This window comes from Vulpes lagopus, chromosome 6 (assembly GCF_018345385.1).
Source record: "Vulpes lagopus strain Blue_001 chromosome 6, ASM1834538v1, whole genome shotgun sequence".
NCBI lineage: Eukaryota > Metazoa > Chordata > Mammalia > Carnivora > Canidae > Vulpes > Vulpes lagopus.
The window spans coordinates 84,740,343-84,756,645 of NC_054829.1; the positions used below are offsets into that span (position 1 = coordinate 84,740,343).

A 16,303-nucleotide genomic window follows, 5' to 3' on the forward strand; every position below is an offset into this window, starting at 1 on the left:
TCTGCATACCTAAGGGAAATATTAGTGAGTTCTTGTTTGACTCTATGACTTTTTAGTTCTCAGACAACACGACTGTATTTTATTCATCCTCTCTCAGGATTGGGCTGTTGGTATTAGAAATCTGGAGAAAGGTAGGACCTCATGTTTTGGCAACTCCTTGATAAGTCAATATGAGCAGGAAGTTGGAAAAAAAGAGAATGAATTACCATTTTGTAGATATCAACACATCTGACACCTATTTGCTCTTTACATGAGGATGTAGAATATACAAAAAATGTCTACCTTATAGATTTGTTTTTGTAATTGGAACAAAATAAAGTTAAAGAAAGAATGAAGCTGGATATTTATTTTTTTGCCCCTGATTCTGCGAATATTAAGACTTCATATAATGAATAACTAAGGCTCTTTATAGAGTAAGTAAATCTTGATGTTATGGACTCCAGAGTGACAAACGATGTTAGTAAACATTGCTCCATGTAGATATCTTCTTATTGCAGCCTTTTAACTAAATAGTTTATTTTTTATTTTAAAACCTCATGATTGCTCAAAAACCACACAAAGTTCTGATAAATATCTATAGGTTGACTTATTAAGGCTCATTAGTAGCCTAATAAGAAGTTATTATACAAATTTGTCACGGTGGCATAGGTTGTTACAAAGCTGTGTGTTCATGGACTATTAGTTTACATTTGAGCACAGTGTATTTTGCCCTGGAAAAGGCTATTTTTGTAGGTGATCCCTGTGTGTCTATTAAATAAAAAATGCAATCATAAAGTCACTAATCTTAGCTTGACAAAAAGCAGATGCAAATTTACTATTAATGGGCTTGTTCATATAATATATGTATTACAAAGTTGTGTATTTCAGAAACATAAGTAGTGATTACAACATCAAGATGAGTCTAACATGGGTCAATTAATTGCATTCACATTAAGAGCATAGAATTTTTGTCTTATTGGACATTATGTTTAGAAATCATTTTCCTTGATGGGGCATCTGTGTGGCTCAGTCAGTTAAGTGACTGACTCTTGATTTTAGCTCAGGTCAAGATCTCAGGATCCTGAGATTGAGCCCATCATATTCTGTGCTCTGCATGGAGCCTGCTTAAGATTCTCTTTCCCTCTCCTTCTGCCCCCCCCCCAACCCTAACCCCTCACACTCTCTCTTGCCTTAAAAAGTAAAAATTAAAGGTATCATTTTGTCTGCCAAATACTCTCAGAATATGATCATCTATTAAAAGGAACTACATGTAGACAAGGCTAATTTAGATAAGCATTTCAGTTCTAAAGTTGACATCTTTCATTAATAAAATTAGAGAACAATATTGCTATAATCTTCTTTCCATTGAAATGTTAACATAAATCCTTCATCTCAAAAATTCTAAATTAAAATTGTCTTTGTGTCCAAAATACAATGAGGGACCTCATGAAGAATTAATAAGTCATTTTACACGTGGCAGTAGCTTACTCTTAAATACTTGTCTTATAATATTTATTTTTACAAAAGTCTTAATGAAATGTACATTGGTACTGTGATCCTCCAAAAGGAGAGGAGAGATGGGAGAAAAAGTTACTTTTGAATCACTTCATAAGCAACTTAGAACTTCATAAGCAATTAAAGCTAGAGATTAAAATGAAAAGACTTTGTTGATGTCTTAGGCTTTCCCAGTATAATGCTCAATCCAGAAAATATTTCAGTGTTTTCAAGCTGATTTTCAGAAAATTTGATACCATCACTAAATTTCTGTCATTTATTTATAAATAGTGAGTATTTTTTCTATTATTATACATCTCAAAATCAGAGATTCTGTGCAAGGTATGCTAAAAAAAAAAAAACTCACGTGGTAAGGTAAGTACCTGGACAATTTTCACATTAAATATATTCATTGTCTTCTGGTCTATAAAGCAATGCATTTTAAAAATTTAAAAAAACAAATGAGCATAAAGATAAAATGTCAAAATGTCTTTACATGTTGGTTAAAGTCAAGGCTAGCATCTGTCTAAAGCAATGATACAACATTACCACATGAAGGGTTCAATCTGTTGTCTGTCTCAGAAGATGATGCCAACAACTTTCAGAGGCTAGATATGAGCTGAGAAAAATTTATATATTGTAGCATTATTTCTACATTACCTTAGAGGGAAAAGGACAAATTTACTCTAAACGTTTTTAATTCAGTCATTCTCAGTGGTTGAATATAAATTTCATGAAGGAACAGATTACACCTGAATTGACTTTGCCTTTTGCACAGGCCTTACATTTGGGAGGTGTCAGATATTTTTGACCTGTGTAAAGGAGCCACCCATGTACATAGCCATTAGCTACTTCCTCAAATTTGCTCATTTCTCCCAATATTGTCTTTCTTAAAAAGTTACCAAAATTGGGTTTAACTACACTGCACTTCTAATTCCTTGTATTGTATTGTAGTATACACAGCAGTTTAAAAGGACATAGGTAGGGATATGAATAAAATTCATATTAATAATGAACTTTTATGTACTGGTTAAGGCCTAGGCTTTAGTCTTTAGGTTCTGAGTTTCCACCCAGTAGGATCAGTGGAAGTCTCCGTCCCCACTGAGCCTCTTACCTACCCCTCATATGATGTGGGCATCTTACAGCTTCTGCTTGGGAGGTATTGATATCTTCCCACCACATATCTCTGTGCCAATCTCTTACCTAGTGGCTTTAGTCTGCCCCAGAGTTGATGTGGATGGCCTAGTTAGGTTTAATTCTGCTGTAGCTGCAGATTGCTTGTAGAGATGCTGAGTACCCCTTGCTCCCAACTGAGACAGGAGATGCTTTTTCTAAGCTGATCTTAAAATTATTTTACTGGTCTCCCTAAAGGGTGATCACATTCTCTGTCATTGTTTATTTGGTTTTGAAATTCCCTTTCTTGAGGAATTGGGAATCATTTTCTCCAAGTTTGAGTCAGACCTTTGAAGGGACTCATGTGATATCCCTTTCAGAAGCATCCTTCTTCCTTGAAAATGCATCAGTATCTTGGGTTGAGGCTTGCATTCAGTTCACATTTCATGAGATGATTTCCACTAGAGCCACTTGCCAGTTTCTTTTACTGGTCTCTGTTCATGAATAAAGCAAGCCAGGCAGAAAGTCCTCCACTGAAGCATCTATGATGAATGGAGAAAGCCAGCATTCAGAAACCCCACATTTGTCCTCCTCAGCCTCAACCCCACTTTAGACCACCTTATTGCCAGCCTAACTTCTCTGCTCTTGCAAAGTAAGCCCTCATAGACTTGCTTGCTACTAATGCTTTTAAGCTTTGAAAAAGTTGAGAAATTTGAGACAAGAAAATAAATGGAGAAGATGATAACTTTATAGTCTTTTTTTGTCTGCTCAATAGCTCATATCTTTAAGAAATGTTCATTTTAATTCCAGTGTAGTTAACACACAGTGTTACATTAGTTTCAGGTATACAATATGTGATTCAACAATTCTATACGTGATGAGTGCTCAGCATGACACGTGTACTCTTTAACCCTCAGCACCTATTTCACCCAGCAACCCCTCCCCCCCAACTCTCCTCTGGTAACCATCAGTTTGTTCTCTATAGTTAAGAGTATATTTCTTAGTTTGTCTCTTATCCCCACCTTTGTTCATTTGTTTTGTTTCTTTTTCTTTTCTTTTTTTATTTTTTATTTATTTATGATAGTCACACACACACACACACACACAGAGGCAGAGACACAGGCAGAGGGAGAAGCAGGCTCCATGCACCGGGAGCCCGACGTGGGATTCGATTCCGGGTCTCCAGGATCGCGCCGTGGGCCAAAGGCAGGCGCTAAACCACTGCGCCACCCAGGGATCCCTGTTTTGTTTCTTTTTCTTTTCTTTATTTTTATTTTATTTATTTTATTTTTTTAGATTTTATTTATTTATTCATGAGAGAGAGAGAGAGAGAGAGGCAGAGACACAGGCAGAGGGAGAAGCAGGCTCCATGCAGGGAGCCCGACGTGGGACTCGATCCCGGGACTCCAGGATCAGGCCCTCGGCTGAAGGCAGCGCTAAACCGCTGAGCCACCTGGGCTGCCTTGTTTTGTTTCTTAAATTACACATATGAGTGAAATCATATGGTATTTGTCTTTCTCTGACTGACTTATTTCACTTAGTATTATACTCTCTAGATCCATCCACGTTGTTGCAAATGGCAAAATTTCATTCTTTTTTATGGCTGAATAATACTCATTATATATATATATATATATATGCCATATTTCTTCATTCATCTATCATTGGACACTTGGCTGCTTCTGTATCTTGGCTATTGTAAATAATGCTGCAATAAACATAGGGGTGCATATGTTCTTTCAAATTAGTGTTTTTCCTAATAGGCCCACATCTTGAACTGCCCTTTGGTCATTATCTTCTTAGAATATTCTCCTGGTTTATTTTGAGAATCTTCCAAAAATCACATTATTTTTATTGATTTCCTAGAAAGTTTATGTTTGGTAATTTCCCAAATATTGGGGAGCTAATTATCCCAAATTCAAATCTCAGTTTCCAATTAAAATGGTTTTCTTGGATGCTGTTTAGACCGAGACTCAGAAGTTTACTGGATTCTGTTAGAGAACTAAACTGTCCCTTCCAAGATATACAGAATCCCACCCCCTCCATCAGCTCCTAGAAAAATCTCCTGCTTTATACTTTCATTGGCCATTTCTAAATCTCTCACTATTCTAGAGTTTCCCTGTGCTTGCTGACTCACAATTTCTTTAAGGTAGCCTATCTTTTCCTGTCATTCACATGTCAGCTCACCACATCCTCTCTCCTTTCTCTACTCACTCATGAGTACAGGCTCATGAATTTGGGGCCCAGGCAAAAAAAAAAGCCTTACTTTTGTTGGTAATATGATTCAAACTATTATATAAGGTAGTTATGCCCAAAGAGGTGAAGAGTCACTTAGACATATTAAAAAAGTTAATAATACTTATCCCTGAATGGTGATATCATGGCAATTTTTAATTTCTTCTTTTTATGCTTCTTTGTAGTTACTATTTTCACAAGTTAACATATATTAATTTTGTAATTAAGCAAAAAAAAAAAAAACCAACAAACACTATGTTGAAAATAAATTTAATCATAGGTTTTTGGTTTTGGGGGTTTTTTTTGAGGGGGGGTATGATCTAATTCAGGAGTCTAGGGGGCGATGGAGTGTGACACAGGCTACCACCAAAATACGCTAATTCAATAAGAGTATAGTGATGGTTGATACTATGCTTCCCCCAGAATCTCAACAGGCATATAACATGCTTCATTTTTCAAGTCCTTGACTAGGGCACCTCGGTGGCTCAGTCAGTTATGTGTTGGCCTCTTGGTTTAGGCTCAAGTAATGGTCTCATGGCTTATGACCTCACAGGTCATGGGTTGGAGCCTCATGCCTACACCAGCTCCGTGCTCAGCAGGGATTGCTTGAAGATACTCTCCCTTTGCACCCCTGTCACTCTCTCTCTCTTTCTCTCTAAAATAAATAAATAAATCTTAAAAAAAAAAAAAAAAAAAGAGCCCTTGACTGACAACAGGCCTGTGATGGAATTAGAGAGTTGGGAAGGACTGACACCATAGTAGCCCTTCTCTCTTTTGTACTTTCTCTTCTTTATTATCTTTCTTACAAGGATTTCACTGGACTTTTTTTTTTTTTAATTTTTTTTTTTTTTTTTATTTACAATAGTCACACACACACAGAGAGAGAGGGGGGCAGAGACACAGGCAGAGGGAGAAGCAGGCTCCATGCACCGGGAGCCCGATGTGGGTTTCGATCCCGGATCTCCAGGATCGCGCCCTGGGCCAAAGGCAGGCGCCTAAACCGCTGCGCCACCCAGGGATCCCCTGGACTTTTTTTTAATAGCAGTAATATGTCCCCTTTTCCTGAATCATGGTTTTGGGAATAGTAGGCATGAAACTCAAATCATATCCCCTCCTTACTTAGTTAAGACAAAAGCTGGTGTTCTCAAAAAGGAACTTCTTCCAGGAAATACAAAGAGAGAACAAAACTAAACCAGGCATTTTGAAATAGATGCGTTTTAAAGCACAGCCTCTATCTTAATACTGAAATCAGATCCTGGCATGTTCCAGCATACCCACACAAATTCTGCATTGTTGGTGAGAGCCTGAAGGAAATGTTAGGATTTTGGCAGTTGTTGACTATTCAGTTTTGTTACTATGTTTTTTGCCCTCTTAGGAATGTATGTGTTCCCAAAAGAAAACATAACTAAAGAGTCCCAGAATCTGACATTAACAGGCAAGTGGGTAACATGACAATACATTACTCTATGCTGAGGTCTTTAAAGAATCTGGTAAGGAATATGAACACTTTCAGGAAAAACATATTTTTAATTCATATGTGTGGTTTTTATTTTTATTTTTTGTTTTTTTTTTCATATATGTGGTTTTTTTAAAAAATTCAAACTGGAAATTTGTATCTCTTAGGTTACCTTCCCACCCCTGTGTGTTTACTAGTCTCCTTAGACTTGGGTACTTGAAACATTAGACAAAGCGATTGTACAAACTCTGGTTGAGTTTCCTTTAACTAAATTCCAATCAAAGTGGCCTGACAGAAACAGCATCCAGGGATGCTCTTCTATCCTTGACTCTGGCAATACTGATACTCAAACTTGCCCAAATGCAGAGAGGCTATTATCTTCTTTCTCTCCTCCTCTTCCTCTTTCTTTCCTTCCTATTGCATTTCTAGGTCCCTAAAATCCCCTTAGTCTTGGAAGCACTAAACTTCTCTCTTGTAAATCTAAGGTCCCTCCAACCCGGCCTGTCTTTTATACCAACTTTCATAAACCTTTCTTCTGGGGGTATCTATGACTTAGGAATCTTCAGGAAAGTTAGCCCGCACTCCTGAAGCATTTGTAGGTTTCGTGAAGTGTATCTCAAGCATGCTTTTAACTCAGTATTGAGTTGACTGCTAAAATTCAGCTTTACGTAATGCCCTGGGTAAGTTCTCCCTAGATGCTCTGGGAATTGAATGATAGATGCCATCTTTGCCCTGGAGTCTGGATCAATAACATCAACGTGCTCCTTTGGTTAGAATCTTGCACATCTCTGTTTAAGAGTTTATTTCTCCTTTAAAGCTGCTACAAGCAGTATGAGGCATGTCTCCCAGTCCCAATTAATCCAGAACTAAGAGAGGAATAACAGTCTAATGAACAACCAAGCATTTTCTAATTCGGTTATACTGTGTTGTAACAAAGATCTCTGCTATGTCTCTCAGGGGCTTCTAGAAAAGGAATATGTTGATCCTTGTCTTTCTGCAGAGAAGTGAGAGGGAAAGCCAGGGGCTTTGGTAGGTATACCTCCCCCATGCTTAATCCTCAAGTGAAAATCTTCCTATCTTTCAGTTGTATTGTCCAGCTCAAGACAATCACATACATCACGCATGTCAATGAAGCAATATCAAATGGAAGGCGTAAGGACAGAAATCAGGAGATGTGAAGGGCAAGGTCTGGTTACAAGGCTGTGTCCAGAGGCATCTCTTAACCTTTGGATCAGGGACTACCCAGTAACCACCCTGAGTTTAATTTCATATTGTCTTGAGTCTAAATTGCTTGGGGTAATAATTGTTAGATCCTGAAATAGGTTACTGATGTGATAGTTTCCTTGCCTTTTTTAAATGTCACCATCTTGAATCATACTTATTGACACTTGTCTTCCTGAGGCTTTTGAGTCCATCAAATGTGTGCAGATTTCGTTTTGGTTAATTTCATTGTTTTCTGGCTTTCATTAAAAACTGCCCGTTGGCATTTACCTGCCAGGGTGGAGCTGGAACACATGAAGCCATGTGGGTTGATAAAGGTCATTTAGTCCTACCAATTAGAAAATAAACTACATTGCTTCTGGTTAGGGATTCCGCACACATTTTTATTTTATTTGTTTAGTTTTAAGGATTGCATTATTTTACTCATGAGGGACAGACAGAGAGGTAGGCACGTAGGCAGAGGGAGGAGCAGGCTTCCCATGGGAGCCCAATGCGGGACTTGATCCCTGGAACCCCGGCATCACGGCCCAAACCGGCCCAAACCGAAGGCAGACTCTCAACCACTGAGCCACTCAGCGTCCCCTCCAAAGCCCCCCGCACCCCTCCCTACATTTTTAAAAAGGAAATGCCAAAGGAGAGATGATTCCCCTGCAGAAGTTAATTCGATTCATTAAAGGCCGAGAATTCCTCAGCCAGAAAATCAGCTTTGTAGTGGGGCATCGGCTTGGGATGGTGCAGATCACCAGGAAGAAAGACTCCAAGAAAGAAGATAAAAGAGGGAAAAAAAGTGTCTACATAGGCTTTTATTTTTGCTGTTTCTAAATTTGCATGTGTGCTCCTCTTCCATATCACTGGAGATTCCTAATGAGAACACTCATATTGCGTCTTAAAGAAATCCAGTGATGGTTTTAAAGCAACCTAAAGCAGTGATGTTCATGAAGCTCCCTGGAGTTAGCTGGCTTTCCAGGTGGCTGAGGTTGTAAGATCTGGATTCGGAACAGGCAGTTTTGGTGGTGGTGGGAAGAGAGGGGGCTGCATCAGCAAAAATGTCACTACTCCGTCCCTTCTTCGTCCCGGGCGATTCTGAGAGCTCTTCAACCACGGTAAGGAGGTGCGTATGCTTTGCATTTCTCTAAGGATCTGCGGGCATCCATCCAAATGAGCACCTCTAGGGATGCGGGTTTAGTGACCCAGGTAATTCTGATTGGAGAAATAAGACTTTGCAGAGGCAGCCGAGGGAAGCCAGTACAACCCGCGCGGGTGGTTGCGCCGGAGAAGTGCCGCGCTGCCGCGGGCAGGACCAGGCTCTCCACCCTCCCGCGCACCCGCAGCCCAGGTCTGTGGCCGGTGCGCATCTGTGGCTCACGAGTAAGGAAACGAGTGATGTCAGCCGCGGAGGGACAGGGGCAGGCGAGCCGCGTCCGCCGTGGGGGACAGGCCCCGAGGTGACCCAGCGGCGCCTCGCGGGCCGGGCCCGGGCTCCTCCCCGCCTCCCCAGCGGTGCGGCTCGAGCGCTCCGGAGCTGCCAGTTGCCAAATGAAATCTGACACCCCGGGCTGCGTCCGAGGGTGGGCCCCGCTCAGTTGTTCCAGCCTCCTGCGCTGCGGGTTCGCGCATTCACACACGCACAATCTCTCTGCCGAACTTCTGGGACTCTTTGCGCAACTGCCAGGGTTTCTCAAGTGCATGTGGCAACTCAGCCGGGCCCCGGGGGCAGCCGGCGGGGCGCGGAGGGTCTCCCAGGCCCGGGGAGCGGTCGCACGCGGCGGGGTCGGCGGGGGGAGCCCCACGGCTGCCCCCCACGGCTGCCCCACGGCTGCCCCCCCACGGCTGCCCCGCGGCTGCCCCACGGCCGCGCGCTGCTCCTCCCGAGCCACAGCTGCGAGCGCCCGGGGGCACGGGGCGCGACACTTCCCCTTGTTGCGGGAAGTACAGCGGCCGGCCCGCCCCCGTCTTTGCTTTTCCTTTGCCCTCGGCTCGTCCTGGGAGCCTCTGCCCGCGTCCGTGGAGCGTCCGTGTGCTCGGGGCCGGGTAGGTGACGGCGCGGGGCGCGGGGCGCGCGGGGCCGGGGGCGCGCGGGGCGGGGGGCGCGCGGGGGCTGCGGCACAGCTGCGTGCGGCCCGGCGGGGACCCCCGAGGGCGAGGGGCACCCGGCGGCCAGGGCCCGGCCAGGGGCGGTACTTCGTGCTTCTGGCCCGAAACATAGCTGGATTAATAAAATTGTGCGGTTCGTGTCCCCTACCACCCATCCTTCCCTCTGCGCCCCGCGCCCCCCTTCTCCGTTGGTGGCCGCTCGTGTCTTAGAGGATTTTCCTAGGTAACAGGCACGCAGGGGTAGGTATTAATAATGAATTCTTTCACCGCAAGCGCAGAATGATAGGGAATCTGGTGAATTTTGAGCCACCCAAAAGATCTTGTTTAGATTTTTTAAGAAGTAACTTTTTGAAGGCGTTATCCATCCTCTCTTGGGTATGAATAGGTAATTTGTTGTCCTTAGTTTGGACTGTATTTCTTTTCTAAGTCCTCAAACAGAAGGGAAGATACTACTCTAAGAGTAACATTTCTTGCAGATATTATGTTTTCAATATCCACTAGTAATAGGGAGCCCGGACTCCCTATGTAGTCTGTGTCTGTTTAATTCATTTGAAATAAAAGATAATCTCCAAAGTATTTGTGTTTCCATCATAGTTTTTGTTGCTCTTTTTTTTTTTTTTAACCTTGGCAAGACATCATCACTTCATCTCTTTCTAAAAAGAGGAAATGCATAAATCATATTGGGTATTTGGAATATAAAACCTGTAAGGGGCTTGCTTACGCGTAAGTAAAACAATGTGTGTTACTGTGTCTACTAAGGAAGACAAATTAATTGAAGTCTGGGGATATTTACAGTACAGTTAAGAGATTTACTCAATTATTGAGAAGAAGATGGACAGACCGATTAAACACAGTCTGTCCCCTGATTCTAATTAGAACTCAAAACCAACCCTTAAGGGCAAGAATGGATGTTGGTATTAAGCCGGGCATCATAAAACACAGAGAATTAATATATTAGAAAAAACCAGAAGACAAGTATAAAGCCACATCAGACTTGCTAAGATCTTGCTCTCCCTTTTATATTTCTTAATACTTCCTCTTCTCTGGGGGGACATTTCAATTTCTAAGGGAGCCCAACAATACAATTCCCCTTCTTGTATTTCTTGAGTGCCTGACCTTCAGGTAGCCAGTCAAGGAATCTGTTCTTTAGATCCATTACTGTGTTGTCAGAGAATTCACTGTAGACATCCTGGAGGACTGAGATATTGGCAAAACTTTAAAATAAATAACATTCCCCTTCCACTCCAAGGAGGTATGTACTTGGTGGAAGACCTTTAAGTAGGAATAAGGGATAAACGATGAGTTTTTTAGATTTGGAATTTAGTTTGAGGTATGTGTAAGGAATACACAACTAGTGTGAGAAAAAGGAAGGAGAACCTGTAATTTTTTTTCTACATCTGAAAAGCTGTTGAAACTCAGTCTGTCTTTGGCTTTCAACTGTATTATTTTGTTTTATTACCTAATCTCAGGGATTTGGAATTGAGAGGTGGATGGTTTCTGAGTAATAATGTTCTTTTGTGCTGTTTCTGCTGGTGAATTTGAACCATTTGAAAACACAACCTGATAGTAAGTGAGGAAAAGCTAAGTTCTCAAGGAAAAAAAACCAAACCAAACCAAACCAAAAAAACCAAATAGCACTGTACCCTTCTAGACAAGAGTGTAGGTTTAAGTGTAAAAGAGAAAAGCATTCTGGGCTTAATCTCCAGTGGGTTGCTTTCCGATTTTGCTTGGTATGGCAATGGCCAAAGCCCTGAGAATTTTTACTGGTCAGAGCTTTATTTACTGTGTGCTCCTAAACTCTCTAGGATGGAGGGTGGGGGGTAAGGGAAGGGCAGGAAGGGTAAGGAATGTGCAACAGGTGGTAATAAGTGGTTTGAGTCTGATTACTTTGCTGTCTTGGCCAAAGCCTAGTTGATGTTTACCAATAGTGCCTTAGTAGTTTTGTTGTGACTTTCTGGCCCATTCAAGTATGTTTTCTTTTTGGCTTATTCATGTCCGGGTTGGCTCCGTAGGGCTAAAAGCAGGCAGAACTGCTGCAAAATCCAGACCAGGCCTTTTGTTTCTGTTTTTAGGGTTTGCAGAGCTGTAGGGTCATCTAGCTACCTGTAGTTATTTCCCCGTGGTATTTTTCAGCTAGTCGTGAAGTGTTCTTTCCTGATGAGTTGAGCTTATGTAATACTGATCCCTTCTTTCTGCCACATGTCAATTTTTGGTAAAGGTAAGTGCTTTGGAAAAACCATATGGAGAAGGTGGATAGAGCCAGTGGAAGGCACAGCCCCTCAATTATTCACACGTGGGTATGGAGGAGGTTGACTATAACAAGAACCTGAGGCATGTAGTCTATAATGGTCACATGTTCCTGAGAAGAAAAGCATACGGGATTTAAAATCCGAAGGTGCTTGTTTTATTCTTAAATCAGTGGCCAGAGGATTAACATATCTCCCAGCTGGAGAAGAGCATTAAAAAATAAAATTGTAAATAGTCAACTTTGCCATGAAGTTAATGCTCTTCATGTGAAGAGTTCAAGGCTCAGATTGAGTCTTGAAATGGTGACCCGCCTGTCTTTGCTACTTGAGCTCAAATTTTATAAGATTATTATGGCTTTAGTGGCTAAGGCAAAGCACATTTGAAAGTGGGGGGATTGTTCTGATGACATTCAAGGAATGTTCAGTTTTCAGAAGTTATTGTGTACATGTGAGCTTTTAAGCAGCATCTACACTGGACTGTGGCATTGCTACAATTTATAAAAAGGACAGATCTAATTGTGTCAATCCCTTGTTCTAAAACCTTTGATGATGGATCCCAGGGTCCCAATAACTCACAACATTAACTCTAAACTCTGTAGTATAGTGACTAGAAGCTTTTCAAAGCCCTTACTTTTTAGTTTCTTCTTCCTGCACAAGGACTCCTCATTGTTCACACTTCAGAATTTTTGCTCATGGATTTCCATTCTCCAGGAATTCCCTTTGCCTGGAAAGTCCCACTTGATTCTTGCTGGCCCATTTCAACTGGAACTTTGGGAGAATTTACCCAATTCTATGCAGGAAAGATAAACCATTTCATCTTGTCTGTTTCCATGGTGTTTTGAACATACTTTGAATAATTATTTTTTAATAATTTTTATTATTAAATGTTACTACCAACCAACTACAATGAGTTCCTTAACAGTTATCTTGGAGGTGGAGGAGCTTCTGTATCCTAGTGCCCACCCCAATGTCTGAAACGTATAATAGATATGTGTAATTGTTTCCTTAATAAATGGGCAATAAAGTTATAAATGAATGAAGTACCAGTGGACTGCAATTCACTTCATTTTCCAAAAGTGACAATGCTACAAAATATAATTCGCTTCCTAGATCAACCCACACATGCCTGTTTAATTCCTATGATAGATAAAATCTGTGCTTTTGAAATTATAAAGCAAAAGCGAAGCAAAAAAACTACTGTGGAATCATTTTTTTCTTTTGAAAAACCACAAAATATACTTGAGTTTAAAGATAATGGAAACAGTTTTAATAGATACGCATTTTTCACAATTGTTTTTTATATTATACTAGAAAGTCTTTAATCTATCAAATCCCAGTGGGAGATCCTGGGTTTGGCTGTGAGGAGTAATAATGGAATTAAATTTGGAGACTCTGCTGCCTGTGGATGGGCAATAATTTTAATTAATCAAACAAAATAGAAATACTAATTTTGCCTATTTAATAATTATCTTGAGTGCTAGTGCTTGGAGGAAGTTGGATTTAATTAAAGGAGAATGTGGAGGTGGATGGAGAGGAGGAAATTCAGAGGGGCATCTGTTTTCATGTTACTGATTTTTTATTATATTAATTTTTAAAAAGATTTTATGTATTTATTTGAGAGAGAGAGAGAGACAGAGACAGAGATAGTGACAGAAATAATGAGCGAGGGGGAGAGGGATAAGCAGGCTCCTCACTTAGCGGGAGCTAATGTGGGGCTTGATCCCAGGACCCTGGGATCATGACCTGAGCTGAAGGCAGATGCCTAACTAACTGAGCCACCCATGTGCCCCTATTGATTTTCTTTTCATCTCATTTGAGCACTTAGGCAAATCCAGAGTTTCTCCCTGAAAATCTTTGTCTTACTCTACAGTTATTTCTGCTGCCTGTCATGTAGAAGGTTATTCTCCATTGAACCAATATACAAATGGACTTGTTTCATGTTCAGAGCAGTGATACCTCTGTCACTTGCCTACCTGTACTGTTTAGCTCATGGTTTGTCAATTAAGAATGCATAATGCTTGTGTTTTAGTCACCAGTCAGGGACCTTAAGCTCAAATTGTTCCTTATATAGTATCTTTGAGAAGAGTAGAAGAGCAAGCATTGATAAATTTAAGAGTAATAGTCTACTCAGTTTCCTAAATCTTCCATGCTCTCTATTTTTATCAAATTATATGACCAGAAGCTTACCTATCCCACTCACATTACAACACCTGTTTGTTACATTGTCTTCATCATGCTAGGCTATAATGTAGTGCTCTAGATTTTACCGAGTCAACATAAAAGAGGTGGCATGCAAAATACCTTGGCACTTTTTGTTATGTATTTCAATATTCTTTGCATAAAGATCTCTGTAAATTCATTTTTGCTTTTACTACTTTAAAAACTGTCTCTTATGATTAACTAGTGTTGTTTCTTTTGTTAAAAGAAAAGAGACTAAGAAATAACCATGTTTCTCATTTGGATTTGTCACACAAGAAACTCAGAACTAAATTTGATGCTTACTTGTAGCCTTGTCTAGGTCTTCTTATAACAGTTGGCATTCTTTTATTCACCTATCATACCTATACCTTTTAACTAAGTTAACTCAAATCCATTATGGAAATACATTGAATTACCTTCATTTTGTATATGTTTCACCCTTTTTAGATGTGTAGTTAAGTTTATAAGTCTCTATTTTGTAACTCCAGTTTAGTATTTTAGGGCCAATAATTTTTCCAGATCTTTTGTGTGTGTGTGTGTGTGTGTGTGTGTGTGTGTTTTCGTTATGCAGATATATTTATTAAAAGTAATGCTAATATAGTCCTGGGGCACAATGATTCCAAGAGGGTATTTGCAGCAGATTTCATTATAATTACTTAACAATTAGATAATAAAGTCTTTTTTTTTTTTTTAAACTTACAGAGCCACTAAATAATAGGAAAGGAAAGAGGAGGGCTAATCCAGTAGAGACTGAAGCTGGTATCAATCTTCCCTAAGCGTTTGGTTGGCAGCCTTGGGCAAAGCTGGTCTCTAAAGGGTTCATCAGGACCCAAAGTGATTTTTGCACTGAGCTCCTCCCGCACCTGCCACACCTGTGTGTGTGTGTGTGTCTGTCTGTCTGTGTGTGTGTGTGGTTCCTAGAAACATTCTAGGTACTGTTTTTATACTCCCTGGATAAAATAGACTTGCCCCAAATGTTACATTTCTTGAAAAGCTTAGAAGAGGAATCATGTCTGAATAATTTTGAAAATCAATATTTAAGGCCATACATGTGTGTTTCTTCAATACATGTATCACAAGTGTATACAAGAGTTCCCTCAGGGAGATTTCTGAGAAACAGAAAACATTCTTTTTGTTACAAATTAAATCTATCAATAAATTGAGGCTTATCCCTATGTAATTGCGGTTGCCCCCCACATTGGGTTTTCAGAAAACAAAGCAAGTTTTCCAACTTCCTGGGGGAAATTGTCCTGATTTTTTTTTTCTTTCTTTGAGTCTCACAGACTCTCATAGTGATAATCACTCTAATGAATTAAATACCTACTAAGTACCAAACACTCCACGAGTTGTTTTTACATATATGACTTATAGTTCTAGAAGTAATTAGAAGTGATTAGTAGTTCTAGCAGTAATATCTGTTCTATTTATTTCAGATATTATTATCCCCATTACCTGAGAATGTTTAGGCTTGGAGAGATAAAGAAGCTCAGCTAAGGGAACATAGAAGGGAGAGAGTCAAGAACCCAAATCATATCTATTTAAGTCCAGATAGCCTGCTATTTTTACTATATCATCTTCCTCTTTGTCCTTTTCTATTCTTAATCTTAAAGTATTAAAAGTCTGTGTGTTTTATGAGTTTGATGTACAGTACGGACTATGGACCTTGGTCTCAACATGATCTCCATGAACTCACCTTGGTACTTTCTTATGGATTTTTCAGGTGACAGTATCTTGTGCTGATGAATTGGGGTCCCTGGGGGGAGTTGCCACTATTAAGGTTCTTCTGTGAGAAAAGAGATTCCAGAAACCTTTTAGACTGGTAACTGAATCAATTTACGATCAGCCTGACCAGACTATTTTCTGGTGAGAAGTAAATAGAAAAGGTATGATCCATGGGGTTTCAGTGATCTATCCCTATTACTTAATTCCCATATGTGAGACGTAAACCCCAGGAACTCTGTGAGCAAGAGGTGGAGGTGGAGGAATGAGAAGGTGCAAGTGGTCCTTGGTCAGAGGACTGGAGGCCCAATTTAAGAAAGCTGAAATACAGCATGAAAGGATGATTTTCTTGGAGGGAGCAAATGAGAAGGGGAGAAAAGTTGAGTTAGTGGTGGTAGTACTCACTGGTCACACAAAAGTGAAGTGAGCATAGGGGAGGTGATTTCCAAGCCAGTCTTTCTCAAGGAGGGACATTCACTACAGGGCCTGTGCTGAAATCCATCTCCTGTTTGTGAAGATACAGAAGAGACTGCTCCATCTTCCAAAG

At 40.5% G+C, this 16,303-nt stretch overlaps 1 protein-coding gene across 1 annotated transcript in view; it reads left to right on the plus strand.

The window, feature by feature from the left end:
- The first annotated feature begins 9,395 nt into the window (after positions 1 to 9,395).
- The window catches only part of ARHGAP24 (Rho GTPase activating protein 24), a 504,876-nt gene continuing 497,968 nt past the window's right edge, over positions 9,396 to 16,303 (plus strand). The window contains exon 1 of the mRNA XM_041758959.1: positions 9,396 to 9,529. The gene's annotated coding sequence lies outside the window, so the exon portion shown is untranslated. The remainder of the gene's footprint in view (positions 9,530 to 16,303) is intronic.